We start from the raw sequence: 12470 nt of genomic DNA on the forward strand, positions 1-12470 counted from the left end.
ATCAGAAGAGGGAGAGGCGAGACGGTGGTTTTGGAATGGAGATGATGGAGAGGAGAGGAGGTGGTTTTGCAATGGAGAAGAGGGAGAGGAGCGTGCGGCAGCGATTTAGGATCGGACGAGAGGGCCGGTGCGCTGTGACTGGATCAAAATCAAAATCAATTTACCCTTCAATTAAGAAAGCGACCCCACATTAACTAGTCTCCCTTTTATTCTGGGTCATAATTGACCATGATTTTCGCACATAAAATATATGTTATACGTTGCAAAAATAATATAATTTGAAAGTACATTCAGATACGAACCACACGATACAATTTTTGGTGACATGCATTCACATTTTGCTTGTCAAATACAGTACATGGTCAAACTTTGACCCAAAATACGCAAAACAACAAAAAAAATACTCCCAAGACCAGTGCCGCTCTTCTCCTCTTAAACCACCGCCGCTCCTCTCCTGTTCCAATCTAAATGCAGCGCCGCTCCTCTCATCTTCCAGTTCAAAACCACCTCCCCTCCTCTCCTGTTCCAGTCCAAAACCAGCGTCGCTCCTCTCCCGTTCTAATCCAAAACCAGCACTGCTCCTCTCCTCTTCCATTCAAAAACCACCGCCGGCGAGTGAAGGTGCTTTGAGAAGTAGATCGATGGAGGAGTACAACCAATACGTGAGGATCGCAGACGGCGACCCTGTGAAGCTAGCTAGGATGTTGGAGATACAATGTTGGTTTGACAATAAGGGCCAACTAGCGGCGACGGCGACATCCATGGCCAAATATCTGCAACGGAGCAAAAAGGCGGCGATACTCCCGGAGGGAGTTGCGCCGGAGTACATAGAGCTGCTCCTCTGGGCCATGGAGCAAACAAATTCACCGAATCCGATCGTGAGGGAGCGGTGGTGGGAGTATCAATCCCAGATGGAGCATCCACCAGAGATTGAAGGATCGAGCATCTACAGGGTGCCATTTGTGAGGGTGTCTTGCCAGAGCGAGCCGATGGAGTCTTCGTCGACCGAACCCAACTTCAAGAGGAGAAAAGCAGTTGGCCCGACGACGCTTCCCCGCCATCGTCTCCCTCGCCGTTCACATTGTCTCATGAGGCGGCTGTCTACCACCGAGGAATAGGAGGGGGCTGCCCCCCAGCCCAATAGTTGGGCAGGTTGTGAATTGTCAGGAGGAGCTTAGTGTTGTTAGTATTTGCAGGTTGTGAATTGTGTTTTGTGTTGTGTATTTTGAGAGTACTTTCAAATATGAATGTCTTTTGAATTTCAGATTTGCAGTATTAAGCATATGAAGTATTTTATGAATTCTAGATATCTACTTTTAGCACTTAAAAAATGTAGTTTCATAGGAGTATAAAAGTGCAGACAATGTGATTCTCAGAGAAGAAACTGCAAGTTTCAATTTCAGATAAGAAACTGCAAGTTCGGTTTCAGATAAAAAGCTGCAACTTTCAGAGGCAGAGCATTTATATTAACACGGCCTTTTCAAACAGGGTTAACATCATGTTGGAAGTTTTATTCATGGTCGAAAATGGAACTACCAGCCAGTTAACATCATGCTGATCAACATTCATGCATAGCACATCTTCATATGATGCACAGTCAAAATGCCCACACAATGTCGAGTGTGCGAAACACAGAGAAAACGAGGGACGGAGTTTTGGCAAGTGTTGGACGTGGTTTTGGGCTGCCCCGTCTAGGCTTTCATTTTTAACATGCGCAACCCACGACCTCGGGTGGGAGGTCCATATGCCTGTTTGTATTTTCTTAGCCGTCATGTATCGACCGGCCTATGGACCTCCCATCCGAGGTTTTATTTTTGGCAGCCCAATTTATGTATTTTTTGAAGAAAACGCAGAGGCATGTTCTATTTTTCTATATAAGAATAGGAACGCCAGGTCCAACTTATGTTTCCCTTCTAACTATATTATATATATTTAAATTATTTTATATGTTGACTGTTTAGTTCACATAATTGGCAAATAGATGACCGCTCTCGCGATCCCCTTCACCCCCGCCACTACCTCCACCCTCGCCGCCACCATAGATCTCGCCGCCACCCCCTGCCTCCTGACTCCGGGCGCGCCTGCCCTCCTCAGCAAGTCCGCTCATGTGCCCCATGGAGTCCCCGGCCATATCCACGGGGGATTGGCTGGAAGACAGGCAGATGTACAACATGCATCTCCCACATGTCTACAAAGCCTTCCCGCGGATGCTCCAGCCGCTCAACTCCATCGTGCTGACGGTGCTGCGGGAGACTCGAGGGAGGAGATGGAGGGAGCGGGCGATGCAGATCTGCGACGATGCTCTCTCCTGGACCCAGTGCATGCGCGGATGGAGGGAAGCAGAGGAGGAAGCTGCGAGGGAGGAAGCCGAGGAGGGACCGAATCCATTCTCTCACTCGCGCAGGTATTCTTGGATGTGCAAGGATCATGTGGATTGGGAGCTGCTGAATCTAGCCCTGTGGATCTATTTTGAAGGAGATTTCTTGGAGAAGAACAGGATGCCCCACCCCAGGGAGCCGCCGATTGCGTTCGTTCGATGGGCAAAAGGAGAAATGAATTCAGGAGATCCACGCCATGCTGCGAGATGGGAATGCTTGACTGGACTCATGCCCACCAGCACGCCACCGTAGCCGAGCAGGTGGATCCCCTACCTTACCTCTCCCCCAAACCTGCAGAAGATTGAAATTAGGCTTGCAATCTGGTTCAATTGAGCTGTCTGGTGGTTATTTCTGCTTCCTGAGAGACAACATCTGGCTGGAGGATGAGAAGGAACCAGGAACTCCGATGAATTTCCCCTATCACAATGGGGGGAGCGCCGGTTGGGCAGTGGTACGGCCCACCTCCGCCCCAAATGGGGGCACAATCTGGGCAGGCTCCTGTAATTGCCCAAAATCAATCCGCTGGTGGTTCTGACTCTCAGATCAGTGGGAAATCTCAAGGCAAGAATCAGCAAAAGAAGAGACAGGACATCCAGAAAACTTCTACTGCCCCTGTTTCGGGCCTTATGGCATACTCTAAGGTGATCTGCTACAACTGTGGGGAACCAGGGCATCATTTGGATAAATGTGTCAAGCCCAAGAGTTGTTTTATCTGCAAAATGGTTACCAATAAAGTTGAGAATTTCCCTGTCAGAAGGAAAACCCACAGTTCTGCTAGATATGTTGGAAGTGCTGCTCCAGGATTAGGGTTCTACCACATAGACCCACCTGATGAAAATGCTCAGTATCATGGCTCCCTGAAGAATGTGGGGATTGTTCTGGTAGAAGCTGGTGAAGTGACCAAGCAGGAACTTGCCACTGAGTTTGTAGACATTTACAAAACCAACTGGCCCTGGCCAATCAATGCCCTAGATGAGTGGACATTCTTGGTCAAACTCCCTCCTGAAATAGATGTAGTTCAAGTTGCTGGATACCCCTGTTTTGGTCTCAAAAAAGACAATGTTGTAGTCAATGTTGAAGTCTGGAAAGGCAGGATTGAGGCTGAAGAGGACCTCCAGGAAACTTGGATCAAGATTAGGAAATTGAACCCCCAAGTGGTGTGACTGGACTATGCTGGATCAAATCACTTCCACTCTGGAGGTCTTACTGGATGTGGATTGGCAGCATAATTTCAAGTCATTCTATGAAACTGTTAGGATCAAAATCTTATGTAAAGATCCCTCCAAAATCCCCGCTGAAAGGCTTTTTGGAGTTGGGAAGAAAATCTACTGGCTACTCATTGAGGTGGAGTCCTTAACCCCCACTGAAACTGGCACCTCCACCAACCTCTCTGCTGGTACATATGTCTCTGCAGCTGAAACTGGTACCGATCTTACTGAAGATGCTGAATCCAATAGGAGCTCTAGATCTGAATCAGATAAAGGGTCTGCTGCCAATTCTGGGGCCCCTAACATCAGAGGACAGTCTTTTGGCCACAATCAGATACTTGGAGAAACTACACCCACTTCAGTCCTCAAGACACACCTCCCTGATTCTCCATACACTCCTCAACTCAGCATCCAGGAAAAGATCTTGAATTCTGTGCTTGATGAAACTGATGGATTCAACCTCCTCAGGGAAATGGAGCTCCTGGAAGATGATGATCTGATGGAATTAGAAGGTTCTGTAGATCTACAAGAGGATCAAGAGGCACTTGTTGAAACAACTGAACTCCCAGACAATTTGGACTCTAAATACAATTCTGACTTCCCTGCCCTTTCTAAGGAGAAGCACCTTCCCAAATGAGGTCCTGTTCAAGCCACCAGAACCAGTGCCAGGGTAGCTGGTGACAAGAGAACCATTATTGAAAAGGCTCAACAAGTCAAAGAGGTTCAGAACCTGGAAGTGCAAAACCCCCAGGGTATGAAAGACACTTCCTTCTCCAACTTTAATGATCCTTCCTTCAATGCCATTGCTGCTAAGATTGGTTGAGATGTTACTTCTCTTAATGATGGCATTGAATGCTCTTCCTTTATTTATCCTCACCAAAATAGATTTGAAGGCTCTGCTTGTGAGAATTTTTCTCTAGATGGTAGTTCTAGTTTAGACTGCCTTCGATAAAGTTGACCTTGATTTCCTTATTAAACTCCTGGAGCTTAGAGGTTTTGGGGGGTAAATGGACTAGTTGGATCCAGCAACTTACTCATGGGGGGTCTGCTGGGGTCAAGTTAAATAACTGTGAAAGTGATTTTTTCCTTGCTGGTAAAGGCCTTAGGCAAGGTGACCCCATCTTCCCCTTTTGTTTAATTTAGTAGTGGTCGTTCTTACTAAAATGCTGAGCAAAGCTGCTGATCATAGTCTGATTACAGGGCTCTGTCCTGAGGTCTGCCCTGGTGGCATCATCTGCCTTCAATATGCAGATGATACCATCCTTTTCTTAGACAATGACTCCACACATGTTAGCAATCTGAAAACTGTTCTAACCTCTTTTGAACAAGTCTCAGGCATGAGAATCAACTACTCTAAAAGTGAACTCATCCCTATCAACATGGATGATCAAGAGTTAGCTGACTTCCTCTCTATTCTAGTCTGTAATAAAGGTAACTTCCCCATTAAGTACCTAGGTATCCCTCTCCACTATGATAAACTGAGGAGAGAGAGGATATCCAACCCCTTCTGGATAAAATCATTAAAAGGATTGCTGGGTGTAGGGGCAAACTTCTCTCTTAGAGAGGTAGATTGATCCTCATACAAGCTTGTTTGGCTAGCATTCCAGTGTATCTTCTCTCCTTCTTCAAGTTCCCTAAATGGGCAGTGGACCTCATCAATTCTCAGATGTCTCATTTCTTGTGGAATGATTTTGAGGGAAATAGGAAGCTACACCTTGCTAATTGGGCCCTAGTCTCTATGAAAAAAGATTTTGGAGGCCTAGGCATACCTAACCTCCAAGAAATTAACATCTATCTTCTAGGGTCTTGGATTAAAAGATTCTACGAGGAAGACCTGAAACCCTGGAAGCTTTATATTGCCCATAAATACCTAGGAAATAAACCTAATATTTTTGTCCCTTCCTCCAACCCTAAGACCTCTAGATTCTGGAAAGGATTAAAATCTATTATGCAGGCTGTGAAATTTGGCTACAGATGGAACATAGGGGATGGGAGCAGAACCAGGTTCTGGGAAGATACTTGGTTTGGCACATCCCCCCTAGCAATCCAATTTTGGCATATTTACTCTGTCTGCAATGAGCTTAACAAAAGTTTCAATGAAGTTTGGGACGGTCAATGCCTAAAACTCTCTTTTAGAAGGAACTTTAGTGATAGTCTCATGGAACAATGGTTCTAGTTGGAGGAAATTGCCAAAAGCTTTACCTTTACTGCCGAGCCGGATGCCCTGATTTGGCAGCTGGACAATAAGGGGAAGTATTCCTCCAGCTTCCTCTATCATGTGATCAACTTTAGAGGGGTTCAACCCATGTTTATCCCCATTGTCTGGAAATTGAGAGTTCCACCTAAAATTCATGTATTTCTCTGGATTCTCTCCAAAAACAAATTGATGACTAGGGATAACCTTAGGAAGAGACACATCATCAAACCCCTTGATTGTGTTTACTGCTTGGAACAAGACTCTTGTTCTCACCTATTTCTTGAATGTATAGTTGCTAAACATCTCTGGGCCCACATTGAGGAATATTTCTCTAGTCAGATTGGCTCATCCTTCGAATCTGTCGCCAGATTCTGGATTGCTACCAAAAAGTACTCAATTTTAGATATTGTTAGCTCAGCTGTCCTTTGGTGCCTCTAGAAATATAGAAATGCTATGATTTTCAGTAACACCTCCTGGATTTCCATTCCGCGGGTCTTGAGGTTGATCAGGAACATGGTGAGGAACTGGGCAATTCTCTCCTCCGGATCGGACACGGACAAGTTGATGAGCTTCGTGGAAACCCTAACAAGATCCCTCTAGAAACCGTTGGCGATCACTTGTGGCTGAACAAGGCTCGACCTGCTCTGGGGCTGGACCCGTGGGCTCGTCTCAAGATCTCTGATGAAGATGATGGGCACCTGGCGCCAAAAAAGAGGGACATCCACCATGCTACGCCTTCCAGCCCGGTGTCTCCGCTTTCTTACTGGTCACCGCAGGCTGACACGGCCCCTCGGCTGAAGACCATGAAGGCTTCCCTGGACCCTCCTTGTGTCATTTGAGTGATCTATCCGCTCTGCCTTTGGCACCGCTTGGGTGATTTGTGTTATTCAGAGAACTTGTTCATCCACACCCCTAGTTTGTAGCTTTTCTACCTTATGTTATTATATATTATTTTTATTGTCATCATATATTTAACAGATACTTACATATGTAAGAAAACAATATCCCACATCTTATTAACTTATAAAAATAATTTCTTAACAAATAAAATCCTGGATTGTTTTGGCACGAAAATCCCAGTGATTGTGTACAAAAGCTTGGTAAGATTTAAGGACGAATGTAATAATATCACTTATTATTTAAATATATTTATAACAAAATGCTCAGCCCCTTTTTATTTTTTGATAACATTGGTGGCCCAACCCAACATTATAATTAGAATCAGCCCAGCAAAATCGTCAAGAAAGTGCAAATGGCCTGTAATTTTTTAGGAAATAAAATAAATGGGCCGCATGGACGCTGCATTATTTGTTCACCCAGCCTAGCTAATGGATGTAATTCAAAAAAAGATCAAATTGACTATAAATTCTACCGCGCAAAAAAAGACTGTAAATTCTGAAAAATGGGTTGAATACGTGCCACATTTTTGGAGGCTGAAATGTGGGCCAATAGGTCGAAGCCAACGCAAGTCGTTGTCAATTTAGTCAACAAATGGTTCTGACATGTTAGCCATTGGATTTACATCCAACGACCGGCATCCATCTTCAATCTCTCGTCTTCTTCCTCCAGCGCCGCCGGGACCACCTCCCGCCTCCTGCTGCTAGCAGCTCTGCTTAACACGCTTCGCTATGAAGCGCTACTCCACCGTTGGCCAGGCCATCCCTCCACCCCTCCACACCTCCTGTTCTTCTCCACCGACTGTCGAACCACACCGCACTAGAACTAGTTAACCCTCGTACACCTCTCCATCTGCGCTACTCCCGCATCTTCCCATCTCCGGCTCGTTGCTGTCCGGGGCCTCGCCGTCGTCCACCACCTTGGATGCGCTCGGCGCGGCGTGGTCAACATGGTCAACGAACGACATCGTCGGAAGTAGACTGTGCGTGGAGAGGCTGATAGCTGGGTCCACGGCCGCACACAAGGAAATGCCTCCTTATTAGGCGCAAAATAATGATTCCTCCACCTGACATCTGGGATCCACCGGAAGGGCCTATGTATTTCGCGAAAATAACGTGCCCCCCGCTGACATGTCGGACCCACCAGCTATCTTCGCACGCAAGGAAGTGCCTCCTTATTACGCACAAAAAAATGAATATTCCCCCTGCTAGCTGGAACCCAGCATAGTGGGAGGCTGACTTGTGGGCCTACCAAGTTGACGGGGACAGAGGGCTTGTCAACTTAGTCAATATGAATGATTCTAGCTCCTGTTACCGTACGATGTTCATCCAACGGCCGTAGTGATTCTTCAACCTCTGGTCTTCTTGCTCCAGCCGCCCAAACCAGTGCCGGTCGTGCCGCGTGCTCCTGCCTCCCGTGGCCGGCTGTGATGCCGCGGAGGCCTCACCGCCCCTACTACTCCCACCGTTGGCCAGGCCATCCCTCTACTCACCCACACCCCCTGTTATTCTGCGGCGACAGCATCGTCACACTGCAGCCGAACCAGTGAACCCTCGTACTCCTCTTCGCGTGGGCATCCACTGCTGCGTCTTCCCCGGCTCCGAGTTGTCCCCTTCCTAGTCCTTGCTGTCGTCCACCGCCGTGGTGCTCTCGGCACGGCGTGGTCAACGTGGTCAAGGAACGACTTCCATCAGACGTGGACTGTACGTGGAGAGGCTGACAGCTGGGTCCATGGCCGCAGCAAGGAAGTGCCTCCTTATTACGTGCAAAATAATGATTCCTCCACCTGACAGCAGGGACCCACCGGACGGGCCACCGTATTTCGCGAAAAATGTTTCCCCTCACTGCTGGGACCCACCAGCTACATCTTCGCACGCAAGGAAGTGCGTCCGGGCAAAAAAATGATTCGCCCCCCTGACTGCTGGGACCCAACAGCTACATCTTCGCACGCAAGGAAGTGCGTCCGAAAAAAGACGATTCACCCCCCTGACTACTGGGACCCACCAGCTACATCTTCGCACGCAAGGAAGTGCCTGACAGTCGGGACCCACCTGGTCAAAGCGTACGCAGTGTTGTCATTCTGGTCGCGAACGTGTACGTACATATATACTGGTGGATGTAGAGGCGCGCACGTGTCGTAGTAGAGGGGCGTATGTGTTGTAGTACATGCGCGCATGTAGCATGTACACGTACGTACAGCGGCCAGGGTGCAAGAAAGAAAATACGGCCACGTATGTGTACATACGGGCGGGGTCTCGAATGCCTACTCGCGCATACGTACGGCCAGGGCTCGTGTACATGGCTGGGTCGGAACGGAGAAACAGCGTCGTCGTCGTGTTCATGGGGAGGCAGCATCGTCGTCGTGTTCATGGGGAGGCAACGGAATGCGTCATGTTCATGGGGAGGCAACGGAATGCGTCGTGTTCATCGGGAGGCAATGGAACGCGTGGGAGCCAACCGGCTGGGTCGGAACAGAATGCGTGGTCGTGTTCATCGGGAGGGCTTGGACGGAACAGGTGATGGAAATGAGGCCTGGCATACCACAAAATAGAGGAAACGGCCTTGTGTTCGACCGGCCATGTTCGAAACGGGATCCTGTTCATCGGGAGGGGTCTGGCGTACCGCAAAACGGAGGAAACGGACCTCCTACGGTCGAAACGGGGGTCCTGTTGATCAGGAGGGGTGTGGCGTACCGCAAAACGGACGAAACGGACCTCCTACGGTCGAAACGGGGGTCCTTTTCATCGGGAGGGGTGCGGCGTACCGCAAAACGGGACTCCACGGGATACTGTTCATCTCCACCGTCGACCTCCTCCAGCCTCCACGGGCTCCTGTTCATCCAGCCTCCACCGTGCGCTACTCCACCGACTACTGTTCAACCACCCCTCCACCGTCTACTGTTCATCCAGCCCTCCACACCACGGGGTCCTGTTCAACCACCCCTCCACGGGCACCCCTCCACCGTCTACTGTTCATCCAACCCTCCACCACACCACGGGGTCCTATTCATCCAGAGGCAACGCCACCGCTTACTGTTCATCCAAACCCCCCCGCAACACTCACTGTTCATCCCAGAGGCAGCATCGATCGGCTTCAGTTAGCAGCAGTAGCGAAGGAATCGCTCGATCGGGTTCAGTTAACATCAATCGATCGATCGCTCGGGTTCAGTAACGCGTAGCCTGCAGTGCAATCGCTCGAGTTCAGTTAGAGCCCAACGCCTCGCTCGGGTTCAGTTAGAGCCAACTCCTCGCACACACGCGCGTACGTGTACGAGAGAAATGCGCATCGCTCGGCTCCCGACCTCCCACCGTAACCGGGAACTCCCCGAAATTTTCCTCCCCCTCGCTTCTACCATGGTTTTTTCCGTCATGGACGACCCAAAGAATGTCATGCAGCTGCGTCTCCGGCCCGCCCAGGACGAAAAGCCCATTTTTTGTCATGATTTTTTGTCATAGAAGTAGGAGCCCACCACATCTATGATGATACCGGGTTTTGTCACAATTATCGTCATAGAAGTGTCATATGTATGACAGAATTTTTTTTCGTTCGGCCCAAAATGTCACGGATGTGTCTTTTTTTGTAGTGCATACTTATTGCAAAAATCTACAAGTTATCAAAAACCAAGCATTATGCACATGCTCCTAGGGGGATAGATTGGTAGGAAAAGACCATCGCTCATCCCCGACCGCCACTCATAAGGAACACAATCAAAGAACACCTCATGTTTCAAATTTGTTACACAACGGTTACCATACATGCATGCTATGTGACTTGCAATATTCAACACAAGTATTTCTCAAATTCACAACTACTCAACTAACACACTCTAATATCACCATATTTATATCTGAAAACAATTATCAAGTATCAAACTTCTCATAGTATTCAATGCACTTTCTATGATAGTTTTTATTATACCCATCCTGGATGCCTATCATATTAGGACTAATCTTATAACCAAAAAAAATTACCATGATGTTCTAAAGGACTCTCAAAGTAATATAAGTGAAGCATGAGACATCAATAATTTCTATAAAATAAAACCACCACCATGCTCTAAAAGATATAAGTGAAGCACTAGAGCAAAATTATCTAGCTCAAAAGATATAAGTGAAGCACATAGAGTATTCTAATAAATTCCAATTCATGAGTGTCTCTCCCAAAACGTGTGTACAGCAAGGATGATTGTGGTAACTAAAAAGCAAAGACTCAAATCATACAAGATGCTCCCAGCAAAACACATATCATGTGGTGAATAAAAATATAGCCTCAAGTAAAGTTACCGATGGAAGAAGACGAAAGAGGGGATGCCTTCCGGGGCATCCCCAAGCTTAGGATTTTGGTTGTCCTTGAATTTTACCTTGGGTTGCCTTGGGAATCCCCAAGCTTAGGCTCTTGCCACTCCTTATTCCATAATCCATCAAATCTTTACCCAAAACTTGAAAACTTCACAACACAAAACTCAACAGAAAATCTCATGAGCTCCGTTAGTATAAGAAAACAAACCACCACTTAAGGTACCATAATGAACTCATTCTTTATTTATATTGGTGTTAAACCTACTGTGGTACAACTTCTCTATGGTTCATACCCTCCGATACTAGCCATAGATGCATCAAAATAAGCAAACAACACACGAAAAACAGAATCTGTCAAAAACAGAACAGTCTGTAGTAATCTGTAGGTTTAGAATACTTCTGTAACCCCATAAATTCTGAAATAAATTGGTGGACGTGAGGAATTTGTCTATTAATTATCTGCAAAAATAATCAACCTAATCGCACTCTCCAGTAAAAAATGGCAGCAAATCTCGTGAGCGCTAAAGTTTCTGTTTTTTACAGCAAGATCGCTAAAACTTCCCCCAAGTCCTCCCAAAGGTTCTACTTGGCACAAACACTAATTAAAAGCATAAAACCACATCTAAATAAAGGCTAGATGGATTATTTCTTACTAAACAAAACCAAAAATCAAGAAACAAAAATAAAATTGGGTTGCCTCCCAACAAGCGCTATCGTTTAACGCCCCTAGCTAGGCATAAAAGCAAGAATAGATCTAGGTATTATCATCTTTGGTATACAATTCTTCAATGGAACACTTATAACCCTTGGGAGTTTCCTTATTTTTATTAATTATCAAACTCCTAGGCAAGAAATCAAGAAATTCATTTGTAGCAAAAGGTTCCTTAATGATATTGAAGAAGTTGGGGTGAACACTTATTGATTTGAGATCCGCATTTTCCTTACTAGAAGATTCACCCTTATTTTTAGGAACATACATTAATTTAGCAATCTTGGTAGTAGGAGGATTTGGATTATTTTTAACGGATGAAAAGGCAGACCCTAAATTAGTAATAATATCCTCAAGTTTACCAATTCTTGTGGAATCTTGGTCTATTCTTTCGTTAACTATAGGTTCTTTTTCTTTAAAAAAATTCAGAGTAACCCCTACCTTAGATCCATATTGAGTGATTTGGTTGTGGATCTTTTTATCCAAATTTTCAATCAACTCCATAGAGGCAACTTTATTTTCAATAATTTCAAGCCTTTGCATCACATGTCCCAAAGTTAAAACAGTTCCATTAACAAAAAGAGGTGGTGGGCCAAACAAATCTATCATAGCATTATGAGAATCAAAAGTATGGCTACCCAAGAAATTCCCTCCAGTAATGGTATCAAGAATATATCTATTCCAAGGAGTAATGCCTACATAAAAATTGCGAAGAAGAACAGAACTCGATTGCTTCCTAGTAGATCTATTCTGAGCATTGCAAATTCTATGCCAAGCATCTTT

This window comes from Triticum dicoccoides, chromosome 1A (assembly GCF_002162155.2).
Source record: "Triticum dicoccoides isolate Atlit2015 ecotype Zavitan chromosome 1A, WEW_v2.0, whole genome shotgun sequence".
NCBI lineage: Eukaryota > Viridiplantae > Streptophyta > Magnoliopsida > Poales > Poaceae > Triticum > Triticum dicoccoides.